Raw genomic sequence first — 14,410 nt, 5'->3', positions numbered from 1 at the left:
CAACAAGAGATTTATTCCTCACAGTACTGGAGACTGGGATATCCAAGATCAAAACTAGCAGATTAGGTATCTGGGGAGGGCCCGCTTCCTGGTTCATAGATGGTCATCTTTTTACTGTCCTCACATTGACAGAAGGAGTGAGGGATATCTGAGTTCTTTTATAAGATCACTAATCTCATTCATGAAGGCTGTGCCCTCATGACCTAATCCTGTCCCAAAGTCCTACCTCCAAATACCATCATATTAGGGATTTGGTTTCATGTGAATTTTGGGGAGATACAAACATTGACTCGATAGTATTACATGAAACACAAACATGCTATCTCTGACTACAAAGAATTCTTAATTCACAAAGTTTCAACTCTGATCGTTCAATGTGAAAAAACAGTAAAGACTAAGAAAAAGACTTTCTATTGGCAAGTCATTTAAAATCATGGAATCATGGAGTTAGAAGAGACCTTGTAACGTTGAGGTGACAGATTTCATCTAGAATGCCAACTATCTAGTTGCTGACAGTGTAGTACCAAAAAGGGAGTATGAGCTGATGTGGGGTCAGCTATTAGGTATATCTGCCATGGGATGGTTCCAAAGAGGGCTACCATAAAGTTGTTAACCTTGTAAAGATAAGGAAACTAAGGCCTAGAGAGGTTAAATGAAATATCTGAGTCACATACCAAATAAATGGACTAGAACTTTAGGTCTCTTGACTCCTGATATACTGGTTTTTATCCAGAATCGTCTTGCTTTTCCTCCTGATACATTTATTCAATAAAAATAGAAAATCCTTTTCATGTAATAGCAAAAATCAAGCCAATTAAAATTTAACTGAGAATAAACAAGTCCTCATAATTTATAAGTCCTATAACAAAGACTTACACTGTAAGTACATTCAAAGATTTAAATGAAGCCCACAATCTCTAGGTTGTGATCAGTGAATGATCTCTGACTCAGATTGTTTTCTGACAATTTTACTTCATGGTGAGTTTTTCCATGTGACAATTCTTTAGAGTTTAGCCAGGATGACTCAAGGCACCTAGATGCTATGAAGAAGCTTTCACTTTAAGAAGTAGGAGGAGAACGAGGGGGCATATTGAATCATTAACAACCTACTCAGTTCTGAAATGTAGCAAATCCTTTTGGAAGCCATTTTACAGACAGCTTCAGAAGGCAGATTCTGGCTAAAGCCTTTAAGGACTGGTCTTTAAGAGCTGAACTATATACAAATAATTTGGTGTACCATTTCTAAAAGAGACACAACCAACAAGTTTTAACAAAATGTGACTTTCTTTTTGTTAACAATCAGTGATGAATTTAAAAAAAAAAGGTCTGGTGTCACTGAAGTTACAGACATGATCTAGGTTGAACAGTTTAAGGGCCTAACTGAAAATTCATTGCTCCTTTGGTGAACCAATAGGACTTAGTTCAGAGGCTGAATCATCCCACTTTAAATGAAAATTACAGTAAAGCAGTAAGTAAATTTAAAAAGCTTTCAGATACATGAAGTTTGTCTATATGACTGTGGTTTCTTATTAGAAGCAACCACTACTTTATGAAACAAACACACATTTAAACACATTTTCTCATGAAAGATAAACTTAACTAGTTTTGGAATGTGGATGTTTTGGTCCTTTGTTAAATTTAAAGAATAGTAGTGAGAAACAATTCAAAGAAAAATCTATTATGTTATCTGTAGTCTAAATTAAAGAAAATCAGCTTTTAGCACTTCCGGTACATGCAGTTCATTAAATCTGGCATGGACCCAGAGGAACGTGAAGTACTGTGGATATAATCTGCCAAGAACCAGGAATGCAACACTAAGGTTTTTGAGGAACCAACAAAGCACCTCCAATTGTTTTAACCTATTTTTAAAAAATAAAATTAAACTTTATGATGCCTTCTAAGGATTAAGCCAACTGATATGTTGAACACTACAACAAGCATCTAACTGGCAAAAAATCAGGGCCAATCACTTTATAATTTATTCCATGAAAGGATGGAGAAGTTATAAACTTCTTTACCATATTACTGGTCTTTCTATCCTTTCCTCTTAACTGTCAAAAAGCGCCTTATCAGAAGTCCAGACACAGTTTTTTTCCAAGGCCATTTATTACTACAGTAATGATGAAGTCCCTGATTGATGTTTTTGGAAAAGACAACATACACCAAGAGCTGAAAATGGCCTTTGAAATTCTACTAGGCTGTTAATTCTACCAAATTTTGCTAGTTTAGGTATAGTTCTGGATGGATGCAGAACTCATGAGGCTTTCAATTTAATGAGTTTACTACTACTCCCTACATTATTCAGTTCAAAAAGTACTATATCCTCTGGGTCACCCAGTTATCTCTTAGTGCCTAGCTGATGGAATATACTATCTCTCCACTAGAACACACACCAAAAAAGGGGGGCAAGAAAAGATAAAAAGAAGCTAAGTAGGTAAGACACAAATAGGACAAATGTTTTATTTGTCATCTACCTGTTACTTCTTTAAGACCCTTCATTCATTCCAAGCCCACTTTGTAAGTATAAAAAATGGCAGACACGTAGAAAACACGGTGGAAGAGCAATGGGCACTAAAGCAAGCAAAGGAAGATAAACAGAGCCAGTGAAAAAGTGAGGAAGAGATGAAAGTAAGAGAGATGAAGTGAGAGCTGCAGGGATGTGGAATACTAATACCCTGCAAATCACAAGTTGAAAAGAACATCCTGGAACTTGATGCTGCAAAAATCTAGAGTTTAAGTAATAGAGTAAATTTTCTTTTTTTGCAAAAGGTTTATTTACTTGAGAGAGAAAGTGCAAGTGCACATACACTAGTAGAGAGCAGGGGGACAGAGGGAGGGAGGGAGGGAGGGTGGGAGGGAGGGAGAGAGAGAGAGAGAGAAGCAGACTCCCCACTGAGCACGGAGCTTGACTCAACTCATGACCTGAGACAAAATCAAGAGCGGGATGCTTAACCAACTGAGCCACCCAGGTGCCCCAACAGAGTGAATTTTCAAATAATTCTTCATTACTGTTAATTATCATCACCATCATTATTAACATTTTTATCAATTCATTATTGTTATTACTTCCCAAAATAAGTACAGGCTTTATCATGGTCACAAAGTTTAAGCCAACACGAAATTTAAGATGTCCTTTTTGCAAAGCAACTTTTTTTCCTTGAAATGGAAACTGTATTATTATTACTATTCTCTACTTAATTTATAATTTTGAGTCTTAGAGCTCATTAAGTCATGGACACTTAAGTAGATCCAAGTTACAAGAATTATCTATGGACATGTTTACTATTTTGTGACAGCCAATTTTTTTCTTTCCTTCCTTCTCTTCCCCTCCCCCTCCTTCTCTTCCTCCTCCACCACAAGTTATTTATTTATTCCACAAAAATGTAAATGAGAAAGAGATTCATAATCCTACCACCAAATCAAGAGACTGAAAGCAATTTCTAAAATGAGCCACACATCATGATGGTCCCACCACAGAATTTCAAAGTCCTTCTTGAAAAACTATTATTCTTTTTATTGTATTTTACAGATGAATCAAAGATAGCTTGTAAAGACCTTCAGAGTTAATGGAAAGCATAAGAATTAAACATGGGCTCTGTGTTCCATGCCAGTAGGCTAGTGTTTAAAATACGTTAAATAATCCCGTCTAGCATCTAAATCCTGAGAGTATAGACAGTATATGAAGAAAGGTTCTATCTATATATACATACACCTATGCATATATACACACTAAAAGGACCAAAAACTGATTGAATTAAAGAAATTAAAGATTTTTCTGAAAAATGTTTAAAATAGGGAGCTTTGTTAAAGTATTCCTTATACTGTTACATACTTATATTCTTAGTCACTTTATGCAACTCATTTTGTTATTATTTTTTTTAAGATTTTATTTTTTTAAAGTAATCTCTATACCCATCATGGGGCTCAAACTCACAACCCTGAGATCAAGAGTGCATGCTCTACTGACTGAGCCAGCCAGGTGCCCCTGCAATTTATTATAAAATAAAAGTTCACAAATTCTACTTAATCCCATTAAATCCTACATATTATTGATTAAAAATACAAAAGAAAACACTGTGCCCCCCATTATGCATAATTAACTAGAAAAAATGGTTTTTTAAATTCAATGTTATCAACAAAGTAAAAATCATTGAAATAAGTTTAGTTTCTCAGGTTGGAAAACTTATCCCTACAAAAATGAAAATCATTTGTCATTTTAAATCTTTTAGTGTACAATCATTCAAAACTAGTAATCTCCACATGTATATTGTCCTATGAATAGATGATTTTAAAAATCCGTATTTATGGAGGGTTTTATTGAGGGGGCCTCTCAAACATTTGGAGGATGAGATCAATTTTTCTATAATAATAAAAGATTTAAACACAGTTCTTTATTATGGCAAATCATCATGTTCCGGAAGCAACTACTAATCTGAGAACTGAAGCATGAATATAAGACTTAAGAGCCAGATTAGTCTCTAACACTAAACGTGTGCTAGTCTTTCAATGCCCCAAGTATATGCCATAGCAACAAGAAAGTTATACAACTTCATTACATTATACGTGCCATCTCTTCAGTCTTGAATACCTAACACGGACACTTATCTGCAATGATTGTTTTGAGTACTTAATTATTAAGAAGTGTGCACAGTCTTGTGTGTATATGTGTATGTGTTTTAATGCATCAGACAAAACTTAAATATCTCAGTGAGTATAACAGTCTCTTCCATATTAGTCACTCTCAGAGGTTAGATCCTTATTCTAAATGATGCTACAATTGTCCACAACATTATTAAAACTCCCTTTCAGTCTATGGGAAGATATGATTTTTAGAAATAGTAATTGCCTTCTCAGAGTGGATGTGAATTTTAGAAACAGCCTGGAGTTATTTCCTATCTTCTTTCTGTCCAAAATCCTTTGAGTCATATCTGATAAGTGAAATGAGATATCATGTGGCTAATACCCCCTTTTTCCCCTTTATATTTACAAGGAGTAAATATAAAGTACTGAGCTATTTTCATGTGTGGCTCCTAAACTGGCTTAGAAGGCAATTACCAAAAAAAGGTAGTTCCAAAAATATTTTTAATAATGCTAGTATTCTTGAAATAAGTGTATAGCTTTCAGGGTGACTAAAGTAGACTGACTTTAGTTAAGTGTATAAAATCAATGTCCTTACTTTAAAGCAAGGATGGGTAGCCAACCAGGCCCTGGCACCTCCCTGTACCTTTCTTGCCCAATCACCTTCTACTCTCTCCCTCTAACCCAGGCACACTGGTCTTCTTGTAGTTTCCTGCATTCTAGTCAAGATTCTCTACCTCAGGGCCATCATACTTGCTCTTTGCCTATGTCCTGCCCAAGGATTATCTGCAAGGTTTACTCCCTCACCTCCTTCAGGTCTTTACTCCAATTTCTATCACCTTCTCAATGACGTCTGTTCTGCAACTTCCTCCTATCACATCCCACCTATCCCTTTTCCCCCTTCTCTGCTTTATTTTCTCTTGTGTGTGTATAAAACTATTCATTACAGAAATTTTCAAACATACACAAAAGTAGAGAGAATATGAAAAATCTCAGGTATCCATCATCTACCTTCAACAACTTTTCTTTTTATATATATATTTTTTTTTATTTGACAGAGAGAGACACAGCGAGAGAGGGAACACAAGCAGGGGGAGAGGGAGAGGGAGAAGCACGCTTCCCGCGGAGCAGGGACCCCGATGCGGGGCTGGAGCCCGATGCGGGGCTCGATCCCAGGACCCTGGGATCATGACCCGAGCCGAAGGCAGACACTTAACGACTGAGCCACCCAGGCGCCCCGACCTTCAACAACTTTCAATATATGGCCAATCTTGGTTCATCTATGCTCCTCTCCCCTCCAAATTATTTTAGAGCAATAATCCAGACATGATATTTTAATTCATAAACACATTAGATCTCTAAAAGGACTCTTGTTTAAATCCCATAATACATTATCACACCTACAAAAACTAACAATTCCTTTTAATCAAATATCTAATGTCTAAATTTCTCCAATATTTCATAAACATCTTTTTACAGTTAGTTTGCTCAAAGCAGGATCAAAGGTCCATACATTGCATTTGGTGGCTATGCCTCTGAAGTCTCTTTTAATCTTAGAGCTTCCTCTCCCTTTCTTATTTCTTGTTATTTACTTCTTGAAGAAATGAGGTCATTTGGGCACCTGGGTGGCTCAGTTGGTTAAGCATCTGCCTCTGGCTCAGGTCATGATCCCGGGGTCCTGGGATGGAGCCCTGCATCAGGGCTCCCTGCTCAGCAGGGAGTCTGCTTCTCCTTCTCCCTCCACCCCTGCCCTTCATGGTCTCTCGCTCACTCTCTCAAATAAATAAATAAATAAATAAATAAATAAATAAATAAATAAAATCTTAAAAAAAAAAGAAATGGGATCATTTATCCTTAAAACATGAAATATTTTACTTTTTTATTTTATTGCCTGTGTCTTGGTTTAGAATGTAAACACCATAAGGCAGAGCTTTTACTTTTAGTCTGTGTGAGTGATATCAGCATCTAGACCAGTGCCTGACACATAAAAGACATCCAATAAATACTTACTGAATGAATATTTGGCGTTCATCTCAAAAGTCCATTGCCCACCCAAAAGCAGAAATTGCTAATCACAGCACTCCCAGTTTTCTAAATATAGTGCAGGGAGCCACCACCAAGAAACCGGTTTGGTACCTAAAGTGAAATTTATTTGCTATCCCTGCTTTACCTCTCCCCGTTTCAAAGTAAGCATACTTTTATCTCCAAAACAAATTCAATGCACCCTGTACAATGAAATTTAGCTGAAGTTGAACATAATTAGTAACTGTATTTCTTGTCAAGTATGTGTAAACATTTCTTAGCTTATTTTAGACAATTTAGGGGAGAAAGCAAATTGTAGCCAAAAAATGATAGGAAAAGAAACTGCAGAAGATGGTGGGAAACTAGGGGTATTACGTATTTTTAGAATTAGCAACATCCCAAGGGTCCATTATAAAAGAAAAATCAATAATAAATTCTTTGAAAAGGAAGTAAATTACAAGTGTATTGAATTTAGAATTTTTTTTTTTTTAACTACATGAATGGTCAAGATTAACGGGAATGACAAATGTCCGGATTTTCCCATTTATAGGCAACAGCAACACATTCTATTTTTCTGTAAATGGTATTTTGAGGTTTATAAAAGTCTTACAGGAGTAATACAAGGAGTATTATATCGAATTCTAGTTCTTTGAAACAAGAGTTTACTGCAGCAAAGAAAAAAATCTAAAACATCGTCTACACATTCTGAAAAAATAATCACATTTTCTTAGACTCATTTACAATTCATTTCTCTTAAATTACCTGATGAAGCTTTTCCTCTAAATTTATTTCTGAAGGAAGCTATGCTAACTGAAAGGCTCCAATCAGACATTCATATGTTTCGATTACTTATTTCTATTTAAAAAGGATAAAAAATCACAAATTCCCTGATATTCTCTCAAAAAATCATTGCTGCTTCTTTATTAACTGCAAATTAATTCAGCACCAACAACAGAAATTATGTAGGACCTACTAAGTGTAATATGTTAGGCAATTATTTTCAACCTCTGAAAGGAAAGTTAAAAGTGGTCTTTCAAGATAACGTAAGAAAAAGCTAGTGGCATAACTTGAAATTATATCTAGTTGTTTCAGTGACCAATATTTCTTGTTTTGAGATTCCCACACATTAGTGTGGGGAAAACCTTCTCTGGCAGAGGTCAAACTTAAAGAAAAACAATAATAGCCCACCCTCCCCCTTACCACATGTGTAAAAACAATCTCCAACAACCCAAATCCCTTGAAAGAATGATTTCTGTTTACTTTTCCTGTGTAATATATTTAGAGGGAATCTGGAAAAGATGGCTAGAAATCTATAAACAGAAAGTGCTAAGTGGAATTCACTGTTTATAGATTTCAGCTAGAATTCTGTCCCTTATATAATGTTGCCAGGAATCTTTTATATTATACTCTTTAAAAACATCTTCATCAGGTTTCCTTCTTTCTGTTGTTTTTCTTCTTCCTTCTTTCCACTGGCTCTTAAATTTGTTTCATTCTTTTTAATTAAATGACATAAATGTAACTTTTGGAATAACATGATTTTTCCAAAGAAACTCCTGGAACTATCTTAATACCATCATATACCTGTCATTTTGAAATTTTAACATATTATGTACTGTACAGTTAAAATATATGTAAAAAAATAATCCATATAAATCTTTCAGGTTTAATAAATACTAGGGTAGGTCTATACTGATGTGCAATGGTAAAATGTATGTGTGTGAGAATGTTAGATAGTTTTCAATTCTAAGTGTGGGCTTAAAATCTTCATCAGCCCCAGAAGTTTCTGTCTGCAAACAGTTGTTCACAAAGCAGGATTACTATAGTATAGTCCTTATCATCTGACCCACTGGACAACTACCATAAGGCATGTTTTGAATTACAGGATTCTGAATAATAACATTGTGACATTATGACAACCTGAAAAGAAGCTGAAACAAAGTCAAATAGCAACCTACTGGAGGCTTCCCCTTGAAACTTGCCTGATTAGCATTCAGAGGTACCAGACTCCGTTCCCTGACCTGTGCTTTTCAGTCATTTCTTTAAGGGTTCCCAAAGATACCAGGACACTGCAGTGCAAGCCTTTTTCAGTCAACACTAACTTCCGCCTTTGGACTCCAGTGATTGAACAAAGATGTTGTGTCAGTAGCTTCCTTAAAGTACAAATGCCTCTGGCAAATCTGGTTTGTAAAAGCTACAGAAAAAGTTCAACATAACCAACTAACTGCAAGGTCACTGAAATGACAATTTTAAGGAGAGCACAGCTTCTATCCCTTCACCCCAAATCTGTCACTAAGACACAATGTCCAGCTTTTTTTTTTAAGTCAATAAATACTACCATTATTGCATTATAGCACCTCTAACACATTAATGAAAACCTAGGTGACAGTATTCTCTTTAAAAGGTGTAAATTTATTAGATTAGGCATTAAAACCACTTCACTACATGCAACTTTCCATACACTTAACTGTTCTATTTCCAATTGTTTGTTTTAAACTCAAGACCTCTTTAAACAGGAAGGGGACAGGTTAGAGAATTGGAGAGAAATATGAAAATAGCAAATGTCTCACTTTCCTTTTCTGACGGGACGACCAGAATCTAAAATCTGGGGGCAATTATATTACACAAAGTTAAATTCAAGAGTAATTAGGATAAGTGAAAGTACTCACTGTTACTATAGTTCTGATCATCATTCACCTCAGGAAATAACTACTAGAAATGATGCTTGATTTAAATTTTTGGTACCCACCAGTTTGGTTCAACTACCAAAATAAATAAGCTTGTTCTCAGAGTTAAGCATTTTCCTCCAGAAGAGGTTGTTGGTGTGAATAAAAAACAAAAGGAATTCATATATTTATACAATGAGGACAATGTTTTGAGAGATGTAAATCTGATCACTCTGAGAAAACATTTCCTGTTTTAAAGGAAACATCATAAACTGAAACGGAAGAAATGAAGAGACTGAACCTTCTCCACAATTCAAAAATTGAAATTCACACTACAGTGCAAAAAAAAAAAAAACAAAACAAAAAACCCAGCATCTTATATCCCTCTTCAATTATAATACATATTCAATGTAGAAAAAGACAAAGCCAGTTCTGAAACAAAAGATCAGCTGCTACAAAAACAAAATAACATTTTGCAGAGGAGGAAAAGTATACAGCCTTTGAACCAAAACAAACAGATGACCTTTTCAAACTTGAAGCTTCAGTCCATGGCACAATCAGCACCTTATGGATAAAATGCTCCCTCAATTATTTGTTAACATAGTCTTTGATGACTACACGATGGGAAGGTTGTTGATGCTGTTAAAACCAAGACAAATTTCCTTGTGTGTAGTGATTAATATCTGTCAAATCTACATTAAAAAAAAAAAATCTCTGCCCTCCTGCTCCCCATCTTGCCTCATAAGAGACCCGAGTGTACAAAATTAAAAGTAGATGGTGAGGTGAGTTTATGATTTACAGCATTTTCCATACTCGAAGCATTTTTCAAGAGTCCTTGAGGTGTTAAGATTCAAATACTATGCAAGAAGAATTATTGTTTGAACTACCTAACAATTACCCAGACTTCTTTTAGACTTCAGTTAACCTGTAACTAAAATGAGCATCTTTAACTTTTCCACGGGGCATTGGAGAACGAGTTCTTACTCATAAATGCTTTCAGGTCCTCAGACACCAGGCGAGGCGGAAGATCAAGAGTATCCATCAATTAGAGAGCTCTTCCGGACCTCAGTTTACCCACTTAGGAAAACGGGCGTATTAACTTGTTTCGTAGGGACCCCAGAGGTGTAATTAATTAGTGTTTTTAAACGCTCTGAGATCCAGAGATGAAAGGAAATGCGAGAGACACGCAGAGAAGATGACAATAATCACAACAATAAAAAGAAATGACTAACTTGGAAGTCTGCGTTATATAAGGAGAAATAAGTTAGCAGATTCGCACAAACAAAAGAAAAGCCCACAGCCCCCTTTGTTTCTCTTTCATTTCTTCCTCCCCGCCCCCGCAGAGCTCCCCTCCCGCAGTATGCGGCCGGGCGCGGGGCGCGGAGCTCGGAGTTGGCCGCCGCGCGCCGGGCTCCCGGGCGGAGGGGGAGGGAGCGTCGGGCCGGCTCCTGACAAAGGCTCTTCCTCCTGCGAGGGCGCGGGATGCCGGCGCCGCAAACTCCGCTCCCGGCCGCCTCTAGCGCGGGGGCGCGCAGGCGGGCGGGGAGAGCCGGCCGGTCGCCCCGGGCAGCCGCCGAGGAAGTTGCGCGCCCGCCTTGCCCGCACCCCTCGCCAGCCCCGTCACCATCCCTCCCGCGGTGCGCCGCGGCCACACTCACCGGACAATTGCTGGTGACCGCAATCCCAGCACGGCCCCGAGATACGGAGCGAGGGGGTGAAGTGTGCGTACGCGAGGAGCGCGAGCAGAGAGCCCAGCGTTCTGCCGCCGCCTTCCTCGCCAGCCAACCAAGCCCCGCGAGGGAAGTTGGCCTCGGAGCCGAGTGCTGAGGGGCCGCGGGCGGACGGAAAGACGCGGGGCCCGCTTTGTGGTGCGCTCTCGGAGGGCTCGAGGCAAATCCGAACGCGCGGCGCGGCTGGTGCTGCTGGTGGAGGCGGCGGCCGCGGCGGCGCCCCCCGACGGTCCCTCCGCCTCACACCGCCTCTGGGTCACTGACACACACTCGGAGGGAGGGGAGGGGACTAGGAGGAGGGCGGGACAGGAGGGAGGGGACCGGGCAGGGCCACAGCGGGAGGCGGTGACGCGACACCGAGTGGTCTCTTGGGAGTTGTAGTTTTCCGACTGAAGAAAAAAGGGAAACATCGTTGAGGATGCTGCCCGGCTCTCTCTGCACTGCGCATGCTCGGAGAGGGAGCGCGCTCGGGCGCGCGGGCGCGCGTGAGAGAAAGAGGGGAGAGAGAGAGAGAGAGAGAGGGTCGGCCCCCACTGTTACTATGGTCACCGACACACTGAGAAAGAAAACGTGTTCTTTGCTGCTGCGGGCTGAACAAGGCCCTTCTTGTCTTAAGGTGCTGTTAGGGATCCCGCCCTCAGCGAGTCCTTCCTACTTCGCTCCACCCCCAGCTCCTAGCTTCACCACTACAAGTGCCCGGTGAAATCTGACTTCCTGTCGGTATTTCGGTCTTCCCTGTGGCTTCATTTTCTTTCAAAATTCTGGATCAGAAATACCCATTTCCTTCCCTTCCCTCAAACGAATCCTCTCTGCTTTAAATTCAAGGTTGTTTTGTTTTGTTTTGTTTTTTACTTAAGACTTGTAGAAATGTAGTTCCTTCCAGTAACTTAACAATTAAGTGATAAAACTATTAGGAACACTGTCGAAATCCCATAGTTAATTTTTTCACTTAGTCACATCAAACTTTAAGACCAGTAAAGGTAAAAGTTCAGGATTAGGACTGGTATTTTTTACTTGCCCAGTGTAAAATAATCCAGGTTTGTTTATTTTAGGGTCTACAGTTTTTAAAGAAATATACATAAATTCAAACGATACATGGGAGGTTGAAATTGTTTACTGTACTTATATTGGCAAACTTTCATTTGGCAATAACAGAAGTCTGAACCAAGGTCTGAGTATGCTGTTGGGCTGGTCAGCTAAGTCTACACCCATATTGGGCACCCAGGTGTGAACTGGTGTTGGAGGAGGGTGGTGAAAGGCAGGATACAGTTACTGGATCTCTAAAGGACTAAAGGCAACCTGTCCCAAGCTCTTTTGTTTTCCTTCTCTGCCTAGCTAGAAACCCATACCCTGGAGGAAAAAGATTAATGTTTATAAATCAGAAACACATGTCACGGAAGAGAAATTAGAGGTTTTCAAATAGAATCTCAAGAACAGAAATCCTTATGTTTGTAGAGCACATAATTACTCATTCAAAAAAAATTTATTGAGTATACTATGTCTCAGTCCCTTTATTAGTTCTCAGAAGTAGAGATACAAGAATGTAAAAGAAACATTCCTTGTTTTCAAAGTGCTTGCTGTGCATAGAGGAGACCTGTAAATAAAGGGACTCAGTGTGATAAATACTGTAACAGGAAAGCACACCAGGTGCTTTGGTACATAACTGCCCCAGACTCAAGCAAGGTCAGGAGATGCTTCCAGGAACATTTGAGCTTGAAGATGACTACCTATCAGCGCGTTTGTGCACTTTGGTGGAGGAGGGGGAAGAGAGAAGTGGGTGGGAGCATTGCAGGTGGAGGTGGAGGGCAGCAGGAGCAAAGTGCTAGAGGCAGGAGACTATAGTATTTTGGTTATGCCAAGAGTTCAGCATTGTCGGTAGAACGGGGTTGAGGGAGTAGTGAGAGGAGATGCAGAAAAATTAAGGGGAACTGCTTAGATCATGAAGACTCTTATACAATATGTTAAGGAATGTGGACTCTTTTCTAGAAGCAATGGAAACTCATGCTAGGATGTAAGCAGATGAAATTTTGGTAAGATATGTATTTTAGAAATGCATTTTATGCATTTAAAAAAAAAGGAGAGCCTGAACTAAGGCATTCACAGTGGCAGGAGACAGAACTGAAGGTACTCAGACACTATTTAAAAGAGAGAATTAATAGAACCTAGTGAGCAATTGCCTGTGTTTGGGGGTGAAAGGTGAAGGAAAGTTACAATTATGATGCTTTTGGTTGCAAGCAGCAAAAACCCAACTCTAACCGGCTTAACCAATAAACCAATATTACCTATCTAGATAGAAAGTCCAGTGAAAAGGTGGGCTACAGAGCTGAATGATTCCACAGTTCAAAGATGTCATGTTTCTCTCTTGTTTCACTGCTTTTCCTTACTTAGTATTAGCCTATGGTCAAATGACAGTGGTTTTAAAAATTCCTGTTGTTTTAAGTTTCACCATCTAGGCACATGAAAAGAAAAAAAAGAATAAAATTTTTGAAAACTCTCTGAGAAAGGAGAGAAAACACCTTTCCCAGAAGCCTCAAGAATTGGTTCATGTGTCTGTACATGGCCAGGGGATGACATGAGTCTAATTATCTTAGGATAAAGACATATGCCCTGCCCCTAGACCCAAAGGAGTCAGATTCCCCCAAGTTGTGATGAGGAGGTGTGGATATTCCAATGAAAACTGAGGTGATTGCCCAGAAAACGAAGAACAAAGGCTGACAAGGGGGGAGCCACAATATCTATTACAAGGAAGAAGAAGGATGAGTCACAGATTTTTGAGCTAGTGATGCCATTCACTGAGTTAGGGAATATAGGAGATTGAACAGCTTTTGAGGGGGAATTTGATGAATTCACTTTGGATATGTTGAGTTTGAGATAATTCTGGACATCTCTGTGGAGAAGTGGAATATATATATACGTGTGTGTGTGTGTGTGTGTGTGTGTGTGTGCGTGTGCGCACGCGCGCTCTGAAAAGAGATCTGAACAGCAGAAGTTATAATTGGAATATACCATCATATAGATGGTAGTCAAAATTATGGGAATGGATGAAATAACCCCACAGGGAGCATGTACAGCAGAAAAGGAAGAATCAATAATAGCATCCTGGGGAACACCAGCACTTAAGGAGTAGTCAGGAAGATCATGAAAATGCCTGGGAACTAGCAAGGGAACTAGAACGTACAAAGAAGTAGGAAAATGTAATCTATAACCAGGAGAAAAGTCAGTCAGTGTAAACAAAGCCAGAAATGACAAAGATGGTAGATTTAGCAGTCAACAACATTAAAAATTATTATAAATATGCTCCATATACTGAGGGAAATTAAAGATATAAAAATACGGAATTTCAATGGACATAAAAATTTCACTGGGTGGGATTGACACTCAAGCAGATTAGACACTCAGAAAAAAAGATTGGTAAAC

General features: G+C 38.9%; 1 protein-coding gene across 1 annotated transcript in view; it reads right to left on the bottom strand.

Moving 5' to 3' along the window:
- Window positions 1-11,242, bottom strand: part of PELI1 (pellino E3 ubiquitin protein ligase 1) — a 56,711-nt gene extending 45,469 nt beyond the window's left edge. The window contains exon 1 of the mRNA XM_027623047.1: window positions 10,922-11,242. The gene's annotated coding sequence lies outside the window, so the exon portion shown is untranslated. The remainder of the gene's footprint in view (window positions 1-10,921) is intronic.
- Between the last annotated feature and the right edge of the window lie 3,168 nt (window positions 11,243-14,410).

This window comes from Zalophus californianus, chromosome 8 (assembly GCF_009762305.2).
Source record: "Zalophus californianus isolate mZalCal1 chromosome 8, mZalCal1.pri.v2, whole genome shotgun sequence".
In the NCBI taxonomy this organism is placed as follows: domain Eukaryota; kingdom Metazoa; phylum Chordata; class Mammalia; order Carnivora; family Otariidae; genus Zalophus; species Zalophus californianus.
This window is presented reverse-complemented; position numbering and strand designations above follow the sequence as displayed.